Source organism: Drosophila biarmipes, chromosome 3R (genome assembly GCF_025231255.1).
Source record: "Drosophila biarmipes strain raj3 chromosome 3R, RU_DBia_V1.1, whole genome shotgun sequence".
Classification (NCBI taxonomy): Eukaryota; Metazoa; Arthropoda; class Insecta; order Diptera; family Drosophilidae; genus Drosophila; species Drosophila biarmipes.
In genome coordinates this window covers 15,630,234-15,644,003 of record NC_066616.1, presented here as the reverse complement: position 1 = coordinate 15,644,003, position 13,770 = coordinate 15,630,234, and the positions used below count along the sequence as shown (strand labels likewise).

Here is a 13,770-nt window from a genome sequence, read left to right as displayed (position 1 = left end):
TGAACGTTTTTCTTGGGGAAAAGCGGAAACGGGAACAGCCCTAAAATCTCATCAAGGTTGAGCGTAAAATTCTGTTCGTTTCCTTGGCGCCATTTTTTAAGCCACAAATGGCATTTAATTCACTTTCAACGCTTTTGGACTTGAGCCTGCCACCTGGACGTTGTCCCCATATCTCTCTCACTCACTCCCTATCTCTAAGGCCCGCTCGTCCTGTGCGTAATTCTTATTATTTACTTTATTAATTTAAGTGTTTTGGCCCCAGGGCTTGGCCCGAGTCCTTCACGTCCATCCTCAAGAGCTTCTCTCCACGTTTTCCGCCTTCCTGTTTCTTCCTTTTTTCACCCTGCCCTTCGTCCTTCTGGTTTTCCTTGTTATGGGGGCCGTAAATAATTTTTTCGGGACAGAGCTGCTCATCATTTTATTCTATTAAAGCCAAATATTTACACAGGCAGCACTTCCACCTCCACAGGCAAATGGCCAACAGGAAAAATAGCTGAAGGTAAAACAAAATTGGTGAGGGATGCACTAGAAAAAAGTGTAGAAAATTGTAATAAATTAGCTTAATATTTTTTTAAAAAAGGTAGAATTAATAGAAATGTTTAAGTTTAAAAATTTTTTTTTAGTTATATTTTTTGAAGTTTCTAAAAGTATGCAATGAATTTCTTACTTTTTTTTAAATCTCTAGTGATTTTCAAAACTTTTTCTAAAAAATTTGAAAGAAATTTCTCAGTGCTGGGATATTCAGTGCGTTGTTTCCGTTTTAGCTGGGTGCGTTTGAGGGCCAGTATGACAGTGGCCGCACACAGGACTCTTGTGTGCAGGACACTCCCTGGGGTTTATTAGAAGTAATGACATGCAGCTTGTTAGCCGCACTGGCCGGCGTGGAGGGTGGTAGTGGGAGCAGAAGTGGGCCCAATGTTGAACATAGTTATTAACAGGAGGAATATTGCTGCCCGAGGCGGCCGCCACATGCCAAACGCTGGCTTCCTTCCATCTCTTCCACCAACTGCAGGTGAAAATGGCTTTGGGGGATGGGATCTTATCCCCCGAGTGCCCCAAGTAAATTAAACATAACTGCCGCCCGTAAACCAAACCCAGTTGGGAAAGTATTCGGTATTCTTGGTTACCGATCCTGGGCAGGAAAATTCTTCTGGCTAAGCTTTTCTCTGGCAAAAACTGCAAATTAAATGCCTGACCTCACCAAAGTTTTTGTTTTGGTTTTGCGTTTAATAAAGCTAAAGTATTTCATGATTTTAGTTGATTTTAATTAACTTTAATTTGGTAAGATACAAAACTGTTTAACCAATATTTAAATCACTGAAAGTACTTTAAAATTAATTTAAATTTTTATTATAATAAATTATGATTTAAATTATTCATGTTTCACATTCCCTCGTTCATCTTGTTTATTTTAATTGCCTTGAAAAGTTCTATTTACACTCGGAGAACCCCTGGGAACTCCCCATCATCTATCTGTCTCGCATTTCATTTAATTATTTGGCTCTTTTGTTGTTACCGCCGTCGCTTTTCCGGCGGCAACGCAATGAACCAAATGGCAGGGAAAAAGGTGAGCGAAGAAATTGCTGCGGGTCCTTTGCAAATATGTATGCCATGTAGCCTAGTAGCCCTCTTTGTTGGGGGCAAGCCCACATTAAACGCTTCTCACACACACAGGGTCGAGGGCAAACAAAGAAAAAGCATTTTGTTTGTCAAATGTTTGTCATTTGTAAATGTCAAACGGCGGTCGAGCATATTTTGCATACATATGTACATGGAAGTGGAACTCCGACTCCGAATTTCTTCACTGAATTTTCCCTGTCTATCTGTCTGCGGACCATCCCGAATGCAAAGTCGGTTTGGAAATGTTCTTTCAAGTTTTTAGCCCGCATTTCTTCGTGGCCAGTACAAAGGGCAGAGTTCTTAGGGTTTTAAGTTGGGGAATCATGGTCCAAAATGCTGAGGGAATGTCACCCATTCTCCATCTCAAATTATGAGACACATATATTTTTCGTGGGTTTGTCTCTCATTCCACATGGAAATCTGACATTTAAATATTTACTTGCGTCAACTTGTGACGTTTTACTCATTATACCAGGAATCTTGTAATGGGGTTTGGGGTTGGGGTTGGGGTTGGGGTTGGGGTTGGGGTTTTTCAGTTTCCGGGGCTTACCAACATCTAGGGGGAGGTTGTGGAAACTTTTGGGATGCTCTGCCCAGGCTTTTTCATATTCATAAGCTTTGGCATAATTTTGACAGTTTTCCGTCGTGGTGGAATGTTTAGATTTATTTCCTCACTTTAGCTAGCTGGAAGATGTTCAAGTTGATTGGAGTTTCCGCTCAAGGGCGCGATGGAAAGTGGAGAAAAGTTGGGTGGGGTGGAGGTTACATGAGGAAAAGTGGTTGGTTGACTGTTGTGGGCTCATTCATTTATCAATGCTTCCGGTGGATCATTGTTCTTGCTGGCTCCGTCTGCAGATTCGTCTTGACTGCCTGCTGTCTGTCTTTCAGCTTTCTCCGCCTTTCTCCTCTTAAAACCCCCAATCATTTCATTCAGCCCCCTCCCCTTATCCTGTCTGTTGTCATTGGCCTTGGGGGCAGGTATAAATGCTGTTGTAAATGTATTTTTAAATGTAATAAGATTATTACGCAATTAGTATAACTTTTTGAATGCCTGCGAGGGGAATGCCTGCGCAAAGTTGAGTGGAAAATGAGGAAAATCCAAGTGGGTGGGTTTTCATTTAACCTGCGGGCAGGCTTTTAACTGCCTGGATTTAATTGCTAATTTATTTTCTTGGTGCTTCTGTAATTATGTGTTTTACGTTTGGCATTTCACAATGAGCTCTCCTTAAGAAGCTACTATGTAGACATAACATAGATATTTTCAAAAAGAAGATACAAAAATTAAAGCTTTAAAATAGAATGTATCATACTTAAATTGAAAATGTAATTTTTATTATTTTTTATTATTATTTTTGTGATTAAGACCGCCAACACGATCTTTCTACCATTTCAGACATCTTTATTAATTAAAAATATACACACATACAGAACACTAAAAGTATCTTGTAGTATACCTCTGTGTGTGCGGGCAACATGAAACATTTAGGGTCAAAAATATTATTTTGCATAATAGCTGAGCTCGAGAGGAAGGAAGTCGATGAGTGAGCAGCCTTTTCATTAATGCCCCGGCACGAACTTGACTTCCTTTTCCCACTTTTCCCACTTTGCCTCTATTTTCTAGTTATTTTCCCCAGTTTTGCTGCCTCAACTCCCACTATATTTTCATCTTTTGTTACAATTTTTGCCTACGTGCCTCTCACAAAAAGTGCTTAAGGGCTCAACAAACACAAAAAGTCAAGACATTTACACTGCACTTCAGAAAATAGAGGGGTTCTGTGCTGCATATATCGTACTCTTTCGCTCCCCTGTATTGGCCTCTCTTTCTATGTGTGGCTGGCAGGGCAAATGAACCTTAAAACAAATCATTATTAAAGGCTTCAGCCAGCCAGGGGATGTGCTTTTGCTTCATATTTCTAATTATGTAGAAAACTTTAGCATGTTGCACTCGCCGTGAAAAAGGCCCCATACGGTCTTTGGGACTTACCACCCTTTTTCCTGGTTTTCCCGCAGGCAAATTGCAGTTGAAACATAACGATTCCATGAGCCGGAAAGTGAAATGCATAGCATGCAAGGGGCGGGAAAATCATAGGGGTTTTCGGTGCTGCGTCTGCGGCTCTGTTGATTTACCAACGGCAATTTTGTGCATTTTCCAGTGCGGCAGTGTTTTTCCATTTGCGTGTGTGTGTGATGGTGTGTGCGTGTGGAAAACTCTCTGTTTTTTGTTTGTGTTTGTCTAACTTGTTGCAGCAGTCTAGGCGCCAGTTGCCAAGAAGTAAAACAAAAGCAGCCGAGCACCAACTTTAGAAATGTGAATAACTTGAAGCAGTGTGTTGTGCTTCTACACTGCATACCTGTCCAACTTCAGATGCTCCCACCCCCAATTTTCCGCTCCCCCTAGCGTTTTCCTCGACTCAAGCCACTCGGGGAGCTTTTCAAATTGTTTTTGATTGAAATTTAAACAAAAATGTGTTGCCTGCACTTGTCAACAACAACAAAGGCGGGAGCAGCTTAACAACAACTAAATAACAACAACTAAACGCCTTTAAACATTAGAAGCTGGAGTTATAATAAACCGAATTGCGAAGTTGTTCTACACTTTCAAATAAAAAAATAAAAATATATATTTTCTGGGAAAGGAAACATTTTAATTAAAATTGAATCTTGAATTGAATTATAATTTTTCTTTAAGCATTATAATTACTTTCACTAACAAAAGTGGGTATTTTTTTGATATCTTGTGTAAGATATTTTCTCTCTTATAATAGTTTTCCGATCTGAATTTTAAGATTCTTTTCCAAAATTTATTTTTTTCAATATTCCCAAGACTGCTCCCATATTGTAGGGTATTTGCGTGTACTTTTGCTGCCTGGTTTCAGTTGCTGCGGGTTATAAAAGGGCGAACGACGCACCTTTGTTGTGTCATGTTTACATTGCATGTTTCTGTGTGCTGTGTGTTTGCATGTGTGTTGTGTGTGCATGTTGGGGAAAAGCTTATAAAGTGCCAAGGCAAAGTTTTCATACCGCCCCCCAAAGGCAGCGGGGAAAATAAAGAAAAACGAGCAATACCTCGCATCTCATTCTTGGTATATACCCTGCACCCCTTCGCCCTTATGGCGGTTGAACATGAAAGCGAAATTCCTTTTATTAGACTTTATTGTTGTTGTTCTTCTGGCGATGCTGTTAAGCATCTGCTGCTTTCAATGAAATTGTTTATCAAGAGTTGAACTTTACGAAATTATGTAAAATATGTTTTTGCGGTTCGTCTTTTCTTCGCAGTCGGAAAATTCTTGTACGTAACCAATGGAACACGGATGAAAAATGTGTAATTTTCTAGTTGAGTTATTAAACATGTATGCGCTCGCTTCGAACCCTTCTGTCCGTAAATCTCTCTTGGCCCCGAAGGACAAAGCACTGTTTCAGGGGCTTAATCCTTGGCAACTATTACAAAATCTGCAGCAAATCTGGGCACTAGAATCACTTGGCTGCCCAGGAGCTTCCTTCCGGCAGAAGCGCATTACGGAATCAGGGAGCCACTAAAACCAACCCCCCGGTATTTAAGCCCACCGCCGCCACTGGTAAAGCGCTTACAACTGCAAAGCTCATCATCACCATCAGTGGCAGGGCATCGGTATCTGTATCTGTATCATTGTGGCTCCATTTCATCCTGCGGTTTATAACTCGACCCTTGGTCAGACTACTATTATGATTAGATCGGATTTCAAACCTCTAACCAACAGCAGACAGAACAGGGGAAAATAAAATACACCTAAAATGTATTAGTTGGCTATCTGGGAAAAATATTAAAGGTATAAATACGAAAATAATTGTTTTCATAAACTTTTTTAAATATTTTAAAAAGGTTTTTAATTTACTGCTTAAAAAATCGATAGGCAAAAATGTTTTCTCTTAGATTTATTTTTTAGTAACATGTGGAAAATTGACAAATCCTTTTGAACAAAATAAATTTTATTAGTGTGATACACGAAAAAATACAAAATAGTCTTAAATCTACAAAATGAATCTTTAAGATTCTTCTAAAAAGAAGAAATCCCATTTGAAAATCTATCTACTTCTCTTTTAAAGATCCTCCGTATATCACGTTCACTCTGCTGCCCCATCCAAACACTTAATTCAATTGAGATTTCCCAAACACATTCGCACCATTCCATTCAATTTGCTGGCCATTGTTCCAGGGGAAATGTTAAATACTTTCGCTGCCAAATGAACAAGTTGGGCCATTGAAATCAAATGAGTCATGCGAGTTTTCAGCCACACAAAGAGTGTGGGGGGAAGCGAGGAGGGGGGAAACGGCCGCAGCAAACAATTTTCCGTGTGGGTGAGGCAGTTGAAACAATAAATAAATGTGAAATCGACCCTGGCAGAGGCAGCGGGAGTCGGAGCAAAATGGAGCTACTGAACTTCTGGTTTCTGGTCAACTGAGCAGACCATCTCCCCGTCTCTTTCTCCGCCCCGTAGCCCTGCCTCTTTCTGTTCCCTTTTGCAATCCAGCTCACTTGCAGACTATTCATAACACAGGCCAACGCTGAAGGTCGCCACGAGAATCCGCATCATCATCATCATCATTATTATCGTTTGTGGTGGACTCTCTACTCCCGTCTCTTTCGTGGCCATTCTATCTGTCTCTTTCGTACCTCAATAGTCCTTTTCTACCGGACGTTGGCAGCAGTTTTGCATTGTTTTTGGTCATTCGTTTGGCGTCATTCGCATTTGCCATTGTTACTCTCCTCCGTACTGCTCTTACTTCATACTAAAATCCATTATCCGTCTCTATTGCTCTGCCTACACCCGTCTCTTTCATTCTTTCTGGTTTGTTTGTTCAGCCATTGAGTTGATGATTTCCGTATGCATAGCCCATTTTATGCACAACTTCCGGAAATTTTCATTGCGGTTCTGCAAACGGATGTTCGCAAGGGAATCCAGATGGGAGATAACAGAAATATTTAGTTGTTTAGAACAATAATTTTCAAATTCGAGAAATAAGAAAAAAATAAAAAGGTTTAACGATTTCTTTCAACTGCTTAGCTTGTAAAAGGCGCGCTCAATATTATAGAATATTTTAATAGGTAAACAATTTCTTTCAACTGTTTAACCTTCAAAAGCCGCGCTCAATAATTGAGAAATCAAACATTAAAACCCGCAAACGGACGCTTAAAAAATACACCCACCATTTATTTGTGTTCCTGTGAAAACCAATTCAATTTGCTGCTGATATTTTAAATGTGCATTTCAAATATGCAACGGACAGCCGGCAGGAGCAGAAGCCGAAAATGAAAATGAATTTATATTTTAACTGCTGCCGCAGGACCAACGAAAATCCCGGACAGCAAAAACTAAAAATTAATAATGTGCCAAAAAGTATGCTACAGTTTTTGACATGCCCCCACCGCTTGGTACCGTCCGCCGGATATGGAGATTATGTAACCGCATTTCCGGCTGCCGCTTTGTTGGCCAAAATGGCGACTCTCGCAGCAGCAGCAGCCGAAAGAGAAATGGGAGCAGGAAGTGAAAGAGGAACAGAGCAACAGCAGCAGCAAATGCAGCACACCACACCTGACACTGACGTTTATGCTCAGTCAGGCGCCTAACTGTGTGCGCTGCCAACTGTTGTAGCACCCACCACCCACCTAGCCCTGCTGCACCCCCTTTTCCACCGACCCCCCTATTCGACACCCATGTGCGTACGCACTAGCAATTGCTTTGCGGTCGAATCGGTTTACACAAAATGCGCTTTTGTGGTTTTTGCCAGCAGTTCGAAGGGGTTGAGAAGATCCATAAAGTTTGAATTAGGGATGCTACCTCCTTTTTTATGATACAGGTAGTTGGGGATTGCTCCTGTACTAAAAAAAAGGGGAACCAATGGCTAGTAAATTCAATTTGATTGCCTTAGATATGTCAGAAGGTGGTGTGATATTCAGGTTTTGATTTGAGCTTCTATAACACAAGCTAAAAATTATTTAAATTTATTTCATTTTGCAAGGTCTGATGATTTAAAGATACACCATTATTTTTCATTACTTGAGATAAAGCCATATGCTGAATATCAAAAACAAATGAAAGTGAATAATGTAAAGGTACTATAATATGGACAGAAAAATATCACAAGCCATGTTACATTCTATTAAATATCCATTTGCCTACAACCCTTTTAATAAATCCCAAATTGATTGCCTGTCAGGGGCAACTCTTTTGGGCAAGAAGATACTTTCTTTTGAGAAAATTCACCCTCCCATTTGGCCTAGCTTTGTGTCTCTTTTGGGGGTTGGGGAAGCAGGGGTGGACTTTAGCCCGGCTTTCACCTTTCCTTAAGTCTCCAACAACTGGCTGGCTGGTAAAGATTCTGTCCTCAGACGTAGACTTTATCCTGCTGCGCTTCGCATTGTCCTGTGAGCCATTGTGTTGCCGTTTCTTGCTCGTATTATTATCATCAAGCTGTCATGTTAAATGACATTTGCCATATTTCATATACATACACCATACAAAATGAATAATATTGTATTGTGTAAAAAACTGCTGTCCTGTTCTGTTCTGTTCCATGCGGGGGGGAGTATATCCTGTGCTTCCTTTGACCATAGAAAATGAGCCATGTGAACTGTTGCGGCTGTTCCAGCAACAACAATAAAAGCGGCTCTACTCCTTTTTTGCCATCTCTTTCGCCCGACTCTATTTTCTTGCTGGAAGCCATTGTATCCGGGTGAATCCTGTTGTCCTGTCTCCGTTTGAGGCATGTGATAGCCAGCTTTCTCATCCACTCCTGCCGCACATATCTCGCCATCTCTCTGACGACTGCTTTTGATATTTATTTTCCATTTACATGCATTTCATCATCATTTGTCGTTGTGTCGCTTGTTGCTTGTTGTCGCTTGCCTGCTTAAAAGTTTAATTGTCCTGCGATTTAGCCTAGGACTCTCTTGTCCTTATCTTGAGTCCCTGCTCTGCTCGCCCCCTTTCCACCCCCATGCGCTTCTCCTTTTCCATTCAGCTGTCAGGCTCAGAGAACTATTTAAATTCCTCAGGCCTTGTATATACGTATATAGCTCTCTGTTTTGTCATGACAAAAAGCAATTAACTATGCTCATGTCCCCTTGAGTTCCTCGCCCATCTTTTATGCGCCTCCGCCCATCGATTTGGCTGAAACTATATTGAAATTTTTAAGCCGGATATTACTAGAATGCCCCAAACCGATTGATGCTCGACCATAAAATAATTGCTGCATACTTTGCGGCCCCGGAAACACAGAGTTCTGTGTCCTGAGTCCCTGAGCCCTGAGCCCAAAAAAACATCAAAAGTTCCGCCAAACCAGCCAGCCTCCAGTAAACGCTTTCACTTTGCATACTTTTGGTTGCACGTAAAAGGCACAAAAACCACCGCCAAGTTTTTCGGGGGCTTGCGAGGGGGCAAAGGAAAAGCTCTGAAGATGGCGACGAAGATGAAGAAAATACCGCCACCACAGCAGCCGCCTCATGCCAAATTAGTTTAAGAAATTGCCCGAAGGTGGCTCCCTGCCATCTGTCTATCCCCTCGCTTTCCCGCTTTTCCATTTCCCATGTTTTATGCACAAAGAGGAAGCGCGAGCATAAAATGAAATAAATTTCCAGCAAGCATTTTCGCAGGGAGCAGGGGTATACCATTTCTTTACGAAAAATTGACAGCTCTCTGTTCTGTTCTTTTCCGCTCCGGTCTGGTTGTAAGGATGAGCGACTGAAAAGAATCTATAAGATGTTTCTATATGACTTGTGGATTAGCCTTTCGGGGAAGATTCTTTTGAGCACGAAAGTTTGCCAGAGTTTTAAGCCTAAAAAGAAGATACTTTGCTCAAATAAAGGATACTGATTACAGGCAGAGAAACATCGACTATTAAAGTATTACCAAAGAAGGAAAGGTCGAAGGAAAGGAAATCAGAAAAGCTCATGTTTTGTGTTTAAACTAAGCTTTGTGTTTAGATTTGTTTAAATATAGTTTCTTAAAATATTGTAAATCCAATTTTTCAGAATATTTCTATAAATCCAAGCCCTTAGAACTTTTCAAAATTGTTAAACCATATTGCTTAAACTTCTTATCCCCTGGGTGGTTGGTTTTGCTCTACTACCTCCCGGGAAACCTCTCCCCGATCCTTTTGCTTTTCTTTCTTACTTGGCTTAGCTGCCAAAGCAACAGCCGCCAAATGTAATTATCAAAAGTTTCCACTATTTTCCGACTTGGGGTGAGCGGTTCGGAAAGCGAGGGAGAAAGGCAAGGCAAGGTAAGGCCACCTTCTTCCTTAAGGAGAAATGTCAGCCTCAGGCTTGCGGCTTGTTATTCTGTTTGTGTCTGGCAGACGCGAAAAAAATAAAATAAATAAAAATACAAAATAAAAAGTAGAAAATTAAATTCGTTTCAACTGCAGACGTTGCTCAGTCTTTTTTCTTGTGCCCTCTTCCGCATTTCATGATGCTTTTGCCACTGCCGTTTGCCATGGCAATTTGTTTCCTTTTTGGAGATTTGCCATGCCACATGAAGTGGGCCAGAGGATTCTTGTTTGCCTATTTATTACAATTTAATGTCAATTCTTTGTTGTCGCATGGAGGGGGAAAGAAGAGGCTTATTAATCTGTCATGCAAAATTACTGCGACATGGAATTTCTTGATTGCCCTGCTGTAATGCGTCAGAAAACGCTGAAAGCTGACACATTTAAATGAATAATTCGAAGGATTTGTGACAGGCGGTTAAATTAAAAAGGATCATGTTTTCCCCCTTAAAATCTTTATTGAAAGAAAATGTTGAAAGATGAATGAATAATTCCCTTAAACTATTTTTTTACTGACTTTCCCTCTCTCAAAAGCAATAACACATAAAATCAGATCAAACAAACAGCTTCCAATTGATACGTAGGCAAAAGGTAGGCAAATAAAATAGTTTAATGTCTACAATTTTCTTGTCCTTGATGTTAACAAACAAATAGCAGAATAACAAAATAACTGCCAAAGGATATCTGTAACCAAAGAAATTGTTGTCAACACAGAGCCGAATTCTCAATAGTAATAAAAATAACTAAATAAAAGCAGCCTGAGAGCAAAGGGGAAAAAAAAACAAATAAAACTAAGCAAATGGAAAAGGGAAATAAAATAAAAAATGAAAATGCAAACGAAGTTCGAAAAAAGCAAATGAAATTGAAATGAATATTTTGTGATATTTTACCAATGCACCAGGCTGGCTGTCGTTGTTGCATTGTTAAATATTCATGTCAGGGAATATGGCATTTTATTTATACACTCACACAAACCCATCTGCAAGGATATGTACAACAGGATCTGGTATATATACATATGCCACAATACAAGCACATCCACATCCACATCGAATTCTGTGGGCCAACATATGTGAATCGAGTGGGGTTTTCACCATCTTCCACTTACTAAACCCCAACCCAATTTTTTTCCATCCATCGTTGTGCATATTTGAGTCTGAAATCTTTCCACTCCTTTAACAATTTCCTTTTGCCAGCCAGGACTTTCTTGAGGTGTGTTTTCAAGGCTCGTTTGCCCCGCTTGGGTATGATTTTTAAATATTTTATAACCATTTTCTTCTTTTTGTACGCGATGAAAATAAAAATGAAAATGATGGTGCGTAACCCCACGCCCCCAGCCTTCGATTCTACTGCTCCTTCGACTTTTAAGCAGGAAAATTGGCGGGCTGAGGGCGGACTTAAGTGTTTGGACAGGTTGGCGTCAAAGTTAAATGATGCATGCCAAAGGCTTCTCGGGGAGACATTTATGAAATGTAATTCAGCCGGCTGGGAGCGTGGCCAAAGGAAATCTGCTAAGAGATTCGCTAAAAGCATGCGTTCAATGAAATTGTTCAAATTAAATAGAAATATGTTGTGCATCCGTATTTTTATATATTTTTATGAAGGCCTTGCGAATTTAAGGATCATGTATTAGTCGAATTAGTTTCGTTGGCAATAAAGGTATAAATTATGGTAACAAGAATGTTTTATACTTACAGTTCTCATAACACTCTTATCAAGTAATTTCAGATAAACTATCTAGTTTTTATTCTGAATATTAATAGTATTAAGTATTTATAGTATTTATAACTTCGCAATAGCTGAGAAAACACATCTGGTATTTGTCAGATCCATCCTGTTTCTCTCAGTGCATTTTCCCCCGCATGTTTGAGAGGACAACAAGCTCAAAATTCACTTAACGATTGGCAATTTGCGTATGCCATGCATCGACACTTGGCCTCTCGGTCTCAGTCTCATTTTTGTGCCATAGTAACCGTCGAAGGGAGCTGGATGTGGTGGTGGGCACTGTGTACAGTGTATTGAGTGAGAGGAAAGGTCCTTGGGAGGGGCGAAATCCTGTTAGCAACCGCTGTGAACACAACTCGAGGCAGCTTCCTGCCTGGTTCGGTCGGTTTTGGCTTGGTTGTTGTGTTATCGCTTATGTTGTCTCTTACGGTCTGTTGCATTTTGTACAAATTTGCGCCGCAGGTCCACAAATTTGTGCAACGAAGCGTTTTCGTCCTCACTCGCTCAGGCTCCGTCTTTTTCCCTTTCGGGGGAAAAGGAAAACTTTTCTAATAATTTTCTGCCATGATTTCTTTTCCTAATTTCCAAGTGTTGCTAGGCTTTTTTTCCTACCCCGCCCTAATGTTATTTGAGTTTGATTCGGGTTCAAGTTCGAGTGGCCAAGAATAAATGCCCTTAATTTCGCTCGTCGGGGTAAAGTTTGTGCCCAGTTTTGGGATAAGCCATATGCTCAAAGGGAAATCAAGGAAAATCCTCAATAAAAATTACCAATATTTACTTTACAAAATGACAGACCCACCTAACCCTCCGCGCCCACCTACAAAACCGAACGACCGACCGCCTGTCCTGGCAAATCCCTTGTCAACTTTGCTACTTAATAAAATATGAGTGCCAAAGTGGAGGAGGACAGGACAAACACGAAATATCCAAGGACGTGCCACTAATGGCGGGCTCGAGCTCAAGTGCTCGGCAGGAACGCTAAGGGAGCGCCAGCCAGAAAAGGGATAGAGAAATAAATAGAAAATGCAAATAGAAGGCAATACATTTGCCAGACTCCTCCGAGAGATACGGACGGGGGCCGCATCAGCAGTGGCACTGTGTTTGCCATGTCCTTTCGATGAGGTTCGCCTTGTAAAAATGACATTTCCATCGTGTCCGCCCAGCCTTTCGGTCTCCAACTCTCAAGGACATCATGCGTCGCACATAAACTGTTGATTTTTATCGAGGTTCGTGACACGACCAGGGCCAGAGCTTCCGGCCAGATACGGCTGCACTGGAAACAAATATTTTTGCTTTCTAAAAAGACTGATATTCAACAATACCTTTAACTGAAATCCTGCTTTTACTTTAATATGCGGACGAGTAGAAGTATAAATTCCAAACACAAAGTTAACTTCTCAATTTAGATGGAAATCTTTGCCTCAGTATATTTTTCTAGCTCAGGTCGCAGGTGTGACTCTGCCTGCCGCCTATTTCCCGCTTTTCCCCCCTTTGGGGCAGTCTCCATCAGGGTTTCCTTTGACACATGTCAAACTCTGACCATTTGCAGACCCACAAGGTCGCCGAGGAGAGCTATTTTTTGTGTGGCTTGGCATTAGTGTCGAAATTATGGCTCTTATATGGCCTCCCCAGCTCACAGTTGCCAATAGTTTTATGTTCTCCGTAGTGCTGCTCCCTTCTCGGAAAAGCCGTTTTCCACGCTTTGTGTGCGTGTGCAGTTTACGACTAAATACAATTTGAACGCCTTGTTTTCCACTCCCCTTTGGATCGTTGCGGTGACTTTGTTGCTGGGTTATTATATGCTTTGGCTAATGTTTATGTATGTTATCCCAGGAGGCGAAAGTACAAAGGGATTGGGCCCAGAGTAGTTCTCCGGCAGCTGGATGCAGCTGGGAAACATAAGGGAAGGGATTTATGTAAGGGTTCCCCTTGCTCGAGAAAGTATATTTCACTTTGTTAAGCAGTAAAGAAGGAATACTTGCAGGATTATGAAAGGTGGCTAATATAGAAGGGCAAATTAATTACTTATTTACCTCTTTCTTATGTTTCTTGGCCCTACTTAAAATGTATTTTACTCTATAATATCTCCAATCGAATATTATTTAATCATTGTTTCCCAT

The 13,770-nt window shown here is 40.8% G+C and overlaps 1 protein-coding gene across 6 annotated transcripts in view; it reads left to right on the top strand.

Moving 5' to 3' along the window:
• LOC108031335 (maternal protein pumilio) overlaps positions 1-13,770 on the top strand; it is a 182,518-nt gene that overhangs the window by 137,485 nt on the left and 31,263 nt on the right. The gene's annotated exons all lie outside the window — the stretch shown is intronic.